The 12,161-nt window shown below is 37.6% G+C and overlaps 1 protein-coding gene across 5 annotated transcripts in view; it reads left to right on the forward strand.

Annotated features, from left to right (window-relative positions):
- The window catches only part of znf536 (zinc finger protein 536), a 509,077-nt gene that overhangs the window by 159,612 nt on the left and 337,304 nt on the right, over positions 1 to 12,161 (forward strand). Inside the window, exon 3 of one of the 5 annotated variants that reach the window (XM_073070118.1) lies at positions 11,097 to 11,165. The exons of the other annotated variants lie outside the window; for them this stretch is intronic. The gene's annotated coding sequence lies outside the window, so the exon portion shown is untranslated. The remainder of the gene's footprint in view (positions 1 to 11,096; positions 11,166 to 12,161) is intronic. 5 annotated transcript variants of the gene reach the window in all.

Raw genomic sequence — 12,161 nt, forward strand, 5'->3', positions numbered from 1 at the left:
CTTAAATGCTGTGAAGTGTCAACAAAATGAATCGGATAAGAAGGGGATCAAATTAAAGATAAGATAGTATCTTGAAGGCAAATGTACCAGTGTCTTAAATATTGCTTCAACTTCTATAAAAGCACAGGGAGGCATAATAAAAAATTTTACTAACAGGTCATAACATTGTGGTTAACGGTGGGTATAAAAGCTTTAAACATCTGGAAGATAGAGATAATTTGGTCAGTTTAAGGAAATTGCCAAAATGGAATCTAAACTCGAGAAATGTGAGGTGACTCACTTAAGGAGGTGCAGGAAATATACATTACAAGAAATGGGTGGATGTTAAATGATGCGGAGGAAGAATAGGTTTCAGGTGTACATCTATAGATTGCTAAACAGAGTAGAATGGGTTAAAAAACTGATTAAAATGTATTCTTCTTATCAAGGCATAAAATCTAACTGAGAAGTAATATTACAGCTGTGTATGACACTAGTATTACAGATATGTCTAGTCACTAGATAATAGGAAAGATATGATTACACTGGAGATGGTGAAGAGTAGATTGGTGAGAATTGAAAATTGTGACTTTGAGGAAACACTGATCAGTTAGGAATAGTTTCTTTGGGATAGTGCCTATTGAGGGGAGATTTACAATAATGAAAGGTCCAGATAGAATAGATAGGAAGAATCTAGGTTCAGTACCCAAATGATCAAAGCAAAGTAATTGGAAGAAATATTATGCCATACCCAACTCTTCCAATTTCTAAAGAAGGCTACTTAAACATTCTCCCACTGACAGACTGACAATCCGAAGAGCATGACTGGCAAATCTATGCCTCTATTAGGTATTTATTTCCTTAAGTAACGTGAACAGAATTGCATACGATACTCCAGGTGCTGTCCCACCAATTCCCTGTAATTCACCAATAAAGTCTTTCAAGAGTTATATTCAAAGTTTTGTGCGATAAGTTGCCTCTGTATCTGCATGTCAGATTTCAGTCGCTTAAGCACCCGGGTTCTTTGCAACTTTATAATTTTCCAATCTCTCACCATTTAAAAGCTACTCAACATTTTGGTTTCTTTTCTGCCAAAGTGGATAATGTGACAATGCTTTTCTGCATTGTACTCCATCTGCCACGTTGTTGCCCAATCACTTCTCTCATCTACATTCCTGTGAAGCCTCTTTGTGTCTTGTCCTCATCACTACTCTTACTTTGCTACTTAATGTTATGCCATCGGCAAACTCGGGAACTCTATGCTGTCTGCCATATCAGTGTTTCCCTCAGTCACATCCTACCAGCCATAGAGGGGCCCGTTTGTTCCTACTCATTCTTTTCTACCTGATAATCAACCCTCACACCAGCCTATTCCCCAATTCCTAACATTGTTCACCTATGTCCTATATGTGAATTTATTGAAAGCCACCTGAAAATCCACTTATACCACATCTAGAGATACATTGTCAAACAATAAATTCCCTTCCCTAAATCTGGAATGACTTTGCTCACTCATGTTATTATTTTCTGAGTATCTCAACGTCCTCTATATTTGTTATCAATATTTTTCCGACAGCCTATGTTAGTTAGGCTAACATAGAACACAGAACTGTACAGCACGGGAACTGACTGTTCGGATCACAATGTTGTACCAGACGAAAAAGTAATCAAATGCCCAACTAAATTGATCACATTTTCCTGCACAATGTCCATATCCTTCTGCTTCCTGCATATTCATGTGTCTATCCAAGGGACGTTTGAACCCTTCTACAGTGTTTGTCTCCACCACCACCCCTACTCTATCTGTGCCTCTCATAATCATTCCTCAGCTAGCATTAGAGCTTCAGAAAAAAAAACCAATCCAGGTTTGTCCATCCTCTCCTCAAAGCACAGGTCCGAAGCCTCAACTGTACTTTTTTCCATAGATGCTGCCTGGCCTGCTGAGTTCCTCCAGCATTTTGTGTGTGTCGCTAGGGAGGGGGAAGATGCTAGTATAAAGGGGTGGGGGGGGTGGATGTAGGATAGCTAGAAGGTGATAGGTGAAGCCAGGAGGGGAGAAAAGGTAAAGGGCTGGAGAAGGAGGAATCTGATCGCAGAAAGGGAAGGAGGAGGAGATCCAGGGGAGATGATAGGTAGATGTGAATAGGTAAGAGGCCCGAGTGGGAATAGAAGGAGTGGGGGGGGGGGGGGGGGGAGTGAATTTTTTTTACCGGAGAAATCGATACTCACAAGGTGTTGCTCCTCCACCCTTTTGTTGGCCTCATCTTGGTACAAGTAGAGGATATTGACCAATCGACCAACATGTCAGATCGGGAATGGGAATCAGAATTAAAATGTTTGGCCACCAGGATGTTTAGCTTTTGGTGTATGGAATGGCGGTGTATTTCCTGACTCTTGAATCAATTCTTAGACTGCTAAAGACAGGGATGCCGTATGCCTTCTTTACTACCTGATCAACTTGTGCTATCAAGGAGCTGTGGACTAGTACCCCAAGATCCCTCTGCATCTCAACACTGTTAGTTCTTACCACAGATTGTTAGTTACCCTTTTCTCTCTTCATACTTTCTTAAATAATGTGGTCACTTTGCTGTTCTCTGATCTGCAGGAACAATCCCAGAGTTGACCAAATTTTGGGAAATGGTAACCAGGCCACCTTTTATTTATAAAGGCAGTTTGTTGAAAATGCTGGGACAAGGTTTATGGTAGCTCTTTTTTTTTTCACTCGTTTGGACAAACTGGGCTCTGTGTCATCCAATGTCATAAATTTCCTTTGATTCTGAAATATTAACAATCATTTTAATTTTATTTGTACTTTTCTAAATGATGGAAAGGCTGGTGTAATTCATTGGTGATCTGACAAAAACAAAGCTGAAGAAAAGCTTGCTTACAAAGGCTCGATGTACATTCTATGAGCAAGTAAAGCACTCAACAGTTTTGTCAGCCACACAAGAGGTCACACAATTTCAAAAAGTGTTGCTGAGAAAGTTGAATTGTTTGTGGTTTTAGGACAGATGGTCACCATTATAGGTTTGATCATAGTATCTGGGATAAATATGCTGTGAAGCACCTGAGATTAGATGCAGTTACAGACAGCACAATGGAAGAATCCTGTAAGATACCTATCAGGTACCTCATATATTCAGCAGCTGTTAAACTTTGTTTTGCATTGAAGCTGTTAAATAAAAGCATTGTCTGTTGTTACAGCAGAAAGCTCATAAATGCAGACCATCAAATGTTTGCAGGTACATTATTTGACATCTTGTGTGCAGCTGTGTCAGGCTTTCACACAATCTGAAGCCATCCCATTCCAACTTGTGCATAGCTGCACCTCACTGGGGCTCACCTTCATGGTGTAAGGTACAATTAAACGCCTTGCCATATTAACAGACTCCAAGAGTAGGTCATCACATTTTTGTATAAATAAATTAATCTGCATGAATTGTAATCACTCAACCACATTCAAGTTTGCACACAGGTGGTGCAAGTGATTTACTCTGCCATAACTCCTTCAACTTCATACAGTACATCTCAAAGCTACTGTCATTCCCTTGTTATATGATACATTGACATATTGAGCTGAGCACAGAAATGTTTCCCAAATGATTTAATTGTGGGAAAGTTAGTCCTCCTTTGATGTATCCAAGTAATACTATATATTGTAGCCTATATATTTAGGCAACAGTGAGCTTGTGGAAACTCTTCCTTACGCCGGCAGAACACCTGCTGTTTGCTGACTGCAGTACACCAGACTCACACCCAAACATCACTGTGCATCTCTGGGAATCAAAGATCACAAATATCTTTACTAGATGCACAAGATGCATCATTAATACATTCAATTTTAGAATAATCTAACAGCAATGTTGCAGTTTGAAACTCAGGCCAAAATACTGATATATCTTAAAGCAGAGAATATCACAAGAAGGAATATGTGAGGACTCTGAAGCAGGTGATATGGAGGATGGCTCAACCACCAGATCAAAGAGACATTGGAAATCAACTAGCATGGCATTTCAGAAGTGCACTTATTCAGAAAGAATCACAATGCATGGAACAGTTGACTTTTGGAATTTAATTGTCTCTGCCCAGTAGAAAGTCCTTATTTCTTATTTTCCCAGTTTTCAAGGGCACCAGAGGAAATGAAAGAAGAATCCCTAGAATTCGGCCTATTCAATACTATCAAAATCAGTGCCATTCAAGCTTCCTTTTCAGATGTACAGTATCCTTGCCTAAACCAGGAAATTATGATTCTTTGCACTTTGTCTCCAAAGGTGACATTTGCCTGAACTGGTGAAACACGACAGGACCTCGTCAGTTGGTAGCTTGTGATTAATTTTTATTTAATATGAGCACAATGCACGAAAGTTGTAGGCCATGTTCAATGTCCTCAGACAGCATACATTATTGATATAATGTTGCCTAAGAATGACCTGGGCTTTGAATATCAAAACAGCCCTCATGCACAGTAGGACTGGCTTTGCCCAATTACTCTCACCACTCAATCATGTCCTTAACTCCTTCTCATTCACGATTGCCTGATGTCTTTATTCATATTTGCACGGCTGCGGTCCACTGCAACAAAGACAACACCTTGGATTTTATACATTGAGAAATATTGCAGCCTAGAATCTTCATACAAAATTGGCATGGCTTCCCACCCTGTTTCTAGACCATGGTATTTACAAACAGGCTTGCTGTGAAAAACTTCCTGAAAATTTAACACTTATCTGCAGAGGTGTAACTGAATCTTTAACAGTATACTGAAACTGAGCCATAATCATTACTTAATAATCTCACTGAACTTAAACAACTGATCTATGTATGGATTGCCATTCCCTTAGATAAGTATTACTTTTATAAATGATGGAAATTAATATTTGAAAGTCTTTTTAATATTTCTTAATTAGCTATCTTAATCATGTGCACATTTCAGATCTTATTTTATATTTTGCATGTTTAAAAATTGTGTTTTTTATTGTTTAACTTACTATCCATAAGACTTGTTCAGTGTGATTGGCTACTTAGTCTACCTAGGGACATCAATGTTACAGTATGCCAGAGACCCACTGGGGCTGACGATAAACACCCCGGGAACGGAGATGCTACAAAGATCTTTGTTAGCAGATTTCTACTTGGTTTGTGGCGAATATCATTGGTACTACACTGACGCCAAAACTTAAGTCGACTACTGCATAGGATGTTTATGACCTGAAATAGAAAAAATAGTTTAAATTGTAAGTATATATTTGTGATCCTGGGCTTAAATGCGCACAAGAATTTAATTATAGTTTATTGTTTATTCAGAGAGCTTGCGGTTGTTTCACCCACTCACATGAACACGATTTCAAATGAGTGATATCTCCAAAAGTAATTCTCATTTCAATTCTTACTCTAACTGAGCAAATAACACCCACAAACAGATTTTTGGTGATATCTCTGACTGTTTGCCTCTCTTGCACCAGAATGAAATATCTACCTAGTGGCCACTTTATTAGGCACACCTGCACACCTGCTTGTTAAGCAAGTATCTAATCAGCCAATCATGTGGCAGCAACTCAATGCATTAAAGATACAGGCATGGTCAAGAGGTTCAGTTGTTGTTCAGACCAAACATCAAAATAGGGATAAAATGTAATCTCAGTGACTTTGACTAAGAAATTATTGTTGGTACCAGGCAGTGTAAGTATCTCAGAAAAAGCTGATTTCCTGAAATGTTCATGCACAACCGACTTTAAAGGTTATAGAGAATGGTGTAAAAAATCATCCAATGAGTGGCAGTTCTGAGGGTGAAAATGCCTCGTTAATGAGAGGTCAGAGGTGAATGGCTAGGCTGGTTCAAACTGACAGGAATGTGACAATAACTCAAATAACCATGTGTTGTAACAGTGGTGTGCAGAAGAGCATCTCTGAATGCACAACACATTGAACTTTTAAGTGGATGGGCTACAGCAGTAGAAGACCACAAACATACAGCCAGTGGCCACCTTTTTAGGTACAGGAGTGTAGATATATTGCTACATAAATTATTGTGCTGCTTCTTTGCATTCATGTTTTAGAAAATAACCGTGTTATGACCTAACTCTTAGTCCTGGCAAAATAAGTGAGGAAAGTTGAAGCTTTGTCAATGAGGCCACTGAGTCATCTGTCATGAAATTAGAAGAGTATTTAGACTATTTCTAAAATTCCTTCCTGAAATGGTTTGAAAATTCCTTGTAGCTTAAGAGATTACACCAATGTTTTGATTAGACTACAAAGCGAGGCATGCGCTTTGTCAGAATTATGTCAGTTTCTTCTGAACCTTGAAACAAATGTCCTTCCTTTTCCTGAGGAGATACTGGTCTGTGGGAAATGAAGGATATAAAGAGTCAATCCAAAGTTATTCTAATGATTCCCATTCTGTGCTCCAGGTGTAGCATTATTAAGATACCTTCTAACTAGATCACACTGTTGGATAAAGCACGTCTTCTGATTTTCTTTTAGCTATGTACCATTACTATTTAGTGTCTTTAATATTTAATTACAAAAAGTTAATTATTTTAGCTTCATAGTTTAATTATATATTAATGAATATTGTTAAAATTATTAGCAATTTTACTATTCTTAGTTAAGGAAAGAAGCCAGGAAGTGGCGTTCGTTGTTTAGCTATTTTGATACTCTGAACCCAGATTGCTTCGGATTGTTTAGTGACTGAGATAAGATGGGGACTTATAAACACTGGGGATTTTGGAAAGATAAACTATGAGTCTGATAATTATGATTAAAGACAAGTAGCTGGAGTACCTTTGACTCTTCCATCTTTAAGTATTATCGCTGAGTGTTGGGGTGGTTCCCATTTTGGTGTATCAACAATTGATCGGATGAAAAAGTCTGATCCCATTGCAATAAATGTACAATGCCAGCTAGCAGAAGTTTGATCTTAGTCTTAGGTACATCACATTGTAAATTAATGTAGAGAAAATAAGAGCAGATCTGACTGAGATTAAATTCTAAAACATGTTTTCTCAAACAACAAATTTTTCTACTCGTGATGAAAGATCAGAAAAATGTCATTGTTTCCCACTAGGTTTGAGAAACTAGCAAAAATGGCGAGACTTACACAACTAAAGAATATTCACACTGAAGAGCAATGGGCATGGGCAGTGTTTTTTTTTGGAAATTTGTTCAAGCGTAAAAGATCAAAAAGACTTGGGCACATTGTTGTTCCATGTGCAAGTCATAGCCAAAATTTCACATTGTTTACAGCAACATCATTTGTTTGTGCCCAGCTTGTGAAGGAATCTAAACCCTGATATTAAGGAAAACTGATCAATAAGAGAGGAAATTTTGATTGAACAATATTTAGGAGTTTCATAAATTTTCAATTATATTCATTATACTACAGATAATTATGCAACTTAAATACAAAATGCCAATTAACGACATCTCAGTCCCTTTAATTTGTGGCTCCTTTTCATATTCTGCCTTTGACAAGAAAAGCATTTTGTTCATTCTGTTTCTAACTATCCACACATCAGTTTTGTATTTGTGCAGTTATTTTTATGTCAGAGGTGCTTAAGAAAAATTCAGTCATTAAAAGCTCGGTCTTTGTTTTTCAATCTGTGACCCAGTAGTCTCTTTAGCAAGCTATGGTTCAGTAAACTGGCATGCACAGGACTACAATGGAAAATTATGTAACAGATGGAAGCCTCTACATTTTAGTTTAGTTATTTTTAAGTTGTTTTACAAATTATTAAAAGAAAACTTTTGCTCAATGCTTGCAACTAAAAGCTTGCAGTGGTGATGTTTACAATATAGACGATCTTGAGGGTATTTTATAGTTTATGACATTTAGTCTATTGGCAGGAAAGGAGATATTTTGTTAAGATTAGTATGATGTTAGTAACTTATGTGTTTCAATAAATATGTCCAGTTCATTGGAAACTACAAAGTAAGTTAAAACAAAACAACACAAGAATGAATTGCTGTTTAGTGAAATCATTTCCTTTTCTTAATCAAAAGATGACAGCTTTAACCTCTGAACTGGGCAATGTTATAGTCTGTGAGATGCAAAATTGACTTTTTGTATTCAGTTGTATTAAAATATGTATTAAAAGGATGTGTTATCTAACAACACAAAACTTGTACTGATGGGTATGAAAATCATTGCAGTAAAGGATTATCAAATGATTAAAACTTATTGTAAAAAAATTGCATTGTGCTGCAAGCTGCCCACTTCAACAGCATCACAGAAGAGGAATGCATTAAGTGCCAGTAAATCTGATGACTATTCCCTTGATATTTAAATATGTTGCTTAAAAATAAACTTTCTCTTGACATTCAGGGAATTTATTTAATTATGGAAAGTGAATTTTACTGAAGTTCTTGGAAACAGGGCTCTGCCTATGCTCTTAAAAACTGACATTAAAACGTTCTGAAACAAATTTTAAAATAAATTTCTCTGAAACTTAATCTGCCAGCATTTTACACCCTTCCATCTAAATCCAGCACCCATTAAGTACAGAAGGCCGATTATTATCATGTTAGGACACCAAGGCAGCAATGGTAATCCCTGGTATAAACTTTTTATTTCATTCTTTGGGAAGCAGTATCCATATGTGAAACTGGTCCACATGAATTTTATGCTCAAAACTGATTACTCAGAGAAAGTTGTACCTTCATTTGTAAGGATCACATTGTTTGTGCTGCATGCCACTGTATTCCAAGGTTTCCGCTTGTAATTGATGTTACTGTTTCCCCATCTTTTTGGGCCTTTTTTACATGCTCATCTTTGTGGGTCCATCCACAGTTACCACTCACTTACAAACCAGTTTAGGGGCTTATCTTTAGGGTTCATCAGTTGTTAATTTGCTGATAAGTGCCATTGTAGTCTGAGATCAGGTGTGCAACATAGTTCCAATACCAGATTAGACCAGAAGAAGGTTTGCCTATGCAACAGTTGAGAAAGGTTGTCAGTTGCCTAAGTCATCCCTCCTGCGCTCCCATTTCTCCATTTACAGATTTCATAGACCCTTCTAAGTACCCCTAACAACACTATTAAAAGTCAATAAAACAATTACATTAAAAATAAGAATGTATAAACATAAAATATTTAAATAACTCAAACATGACATTTTAAACAATTAAAATACTAAAGCAAACTCAGTTGATTAAACAAGTTGTAAAATTCATTGTTTATAATCCTTTCCTCACAGCCAATCCTTTCTATATAAGTGAGCAATTTTTCGAGTCTAGTGCGTGTAGTTTTGATGTAAGTTTTGGAGAACTGTTGCAAGTTTATGCCAAGCAGCACACGGTAGCAAACATTGTCATCAGTACTCAACCAGCCAATTTGGTGTGAGAGAAATCAGAGCAGGGAGTTCAGTGGGCTGCCCTCAACAAATTCAGGCCAATGTAATACTTGAAATTCTAAGAAAGAAAAACTTTTAAAAACAGAAACAAATATTGACTTAATTTCATTTACATATTTGGATATTGTTATACTTTGGTAATAAATTTGTCATTACAATAATTTTTACTAACAAGAAATTAGTTTACCAGCAGTGCGATAAGAACACATACCAACTTTCCATACTCCAAGTATGGAATGTCCAATAATCCAACTGTCACACTCCTCAGGTTCCTTTGATCAAAGAGGGGAAAAGCTGGAAGTGTGGCAATAATTCTGAGCTGAGGATAGATTGTGAAGCATCCATTGCCATTCAGCTATCAAAATGGATCTGTCAGCACTGACGTAACCATAGAAGTAGATTTTAACAACACCTTAGTAAACAGATGGATGAATGTACCCATCTGTTAATACTTATTTCATACAATGAGTGGAAATCACAGCTCACCACTAGCACCTTGTAGTTTTACCAATCTGAACTTACAATATCAATGGAAGGGCAAACAAAATAAATTTAACACCAAGCCAGATATTTTTGACCATTGCTTTCATGTTGTTTGTGAAGCTCAAGTAATAACTATGACATCTCTGTATAACAACCAAAACATTTTAAAACAAATATGTGAACGTACAAGTTAAAATCATTACTGATCACCATGTTTTTGGATAGCTGTTAGAGTCACAGAAAATTCATGACATTGGAGGAGACCATTAAGTGTGTTATATCCTTGTCTGCTGAACCTAGCCACCCAGCCTCATCCCACCTTCTAGTACTGGGTCCAGGTCATTGTTTCCAGTATGTACATCCAAGTAACTTTTAAATGGAATGAGAAATTTTGGACTCAACAACTCTTTTGAGCAACTAGTTCTTTAATCCTACCATTATATATATCTGAAAATGATATTTTTCATTCCTCTTCATTCCTGTACCTATCAATTTAAATCTGTGCCCCTGTTTTTTGGCTTCACTGCTAAGGGAAATAGATACTTCCCACTTACCCACTGCACTCCCCTCATTATATCTTGCACTGTATTTCAATCAAATCTCTGCTCAGACTCCTTTGTTTCAAAGAAAACAACCCTAGCCCATTGAATCTTCTGTCATACAGTAGCTAAATTTTTTTCAATCCTGGCAACATAATGCGTAAATCTCAACTGTATCCTCTCCAGCACAGTCACGTCTTTGACCAAAAATTCACACGGTACACAATGACTTAACTATTGTTAAATGCAGCTTTTTAAAATCTATTCTATTTTTGAATACTATCATCATCACAGGCAAGGCCAGTGTTTATTGTCCATTCATGATTGCCTTTGAAAAAGTGGTGGTGAGTCAAAATTTTTGAACAGTTACAGTCCTTCTGATGAAGATACTCCAGTGATGCTTTTGATAGGGAGATCCAGCATTGAAAACTGGAGACAGAATCAGTGATAGCGACTGCTGGTAACTGTTCTTTTGCACCTGCAGCCTTTGCCCGTCTTGGTGGTTGCAGTAATGAGTTTGGGAAAAGCTGCTGGCATAGGCATGGTGAGTCACAGAAATGGAGGTGGCGTGTACAGCATCCATTCTGTATCAGGGTTGGAAGGAATGAATGTTTAGAATGATGGATGAAATATTAATTAGACAAGCTACTTATTCTGTATAAAGTCAAGCTTCATTAATGTTGTTGGATCTGCACTTGTTCAGACAGGTGGAGAGTTTTCCATCACGTTCCTCACTCATGTTTTGTAGTTGCTGGAAAAATTCTGCAATGTCAAGAGCCTTAGACAGATATGGACACAGATATGGACTGCTTCATCTGTGAGTAATTGTGAATGGAACTATCATTCGGTAATCATCGGCAACGATCCCCACTTTTGACCCCGTCAGGGAAGGAAGATCATTAATAAAGCAGCTGAAGATTGTACGGCTTCAGTTACTACCCTGAGGAGCTCCAGTAGTGAAGAAATGCTTCTTGATGGCACTGCAAATTACATTGTTTATCACCTCATTGATGAATGAGAGTAGACTGATTGGGAAGGCTTTCAACCGATGAGATTTTTCCTATGTTTCGTGAGCTGGGCATATCTGGGGAATTGTCCGCAGTGTCAGCTGGGATGTAGCTGTACTGGCTGGAGTAGTTTCATGGACCTTGCTGTTCTATTGAGTCTATCCCATTTAGTATGCCCGTAGTGCCGCATAATATGATGGAAGGTGGCTTTGGTGTGAAGATGGAGGGATTTTCTTTATAAAGATTGTGTGGTAGTCTACACGTGACAGCAATGATCAAAGAGATGGATTTGACCCAGATAGTTCTTGGTTAGTGTTGGCAGGTACTGTGCCAGTCTGCATCAGGGAGAAACCTACTTTATCACTGGCAGGAGGTCATGTACAGGACTGAGTTAGATCCTGTTGCTACCAACCATTCTTAGAGTTCTCTGTACAGAGCACTTTCTGTGCCTGCCTTGCTATTTTAGTTCTTTTTCTAAGTACTGTTCAATGTGGCCTTCTGAAACAAGTGCCCATCTGTTTTATCGTTTATTTCTCTTTATTTTTACTCAGAAGTGTTACATCAAAGTTCCGTTTTACCTTAATCCACCACTAGTATTTTGTAAGAATCCAAAGCTTTTTGCAAAGACAATGACTGCACTTGGCTGCAACATCTTAAAATTCAGTCTGAAGGAATGGCCTTTGATGAAAAGCAAGTATTTCTATTTTAGAAGATGGTGACTGTAGTTATAGTGTCATAGAGCACTACAGCACAAAAACAGGCTCTTAGCCCCATCTAGTCTGTGCAAACTGCTATTCTGCTAGTCC

This window comes from Hemitrygon akajei, chromosome 17 (assembly GCF_048418815.1).
Source record: "Hemitrygon akajei chromosome 17, sHemAka1.3, whole genome shotgun sequence".
Classification (NCBI taxonomy): domain Eukaryota; kingdom Metazoa; phylum Chordata; class Chondrichthyes; order Myliobatiformes; family Dasyatidae; genus Hemitrygon; species Hemitrygon akajei.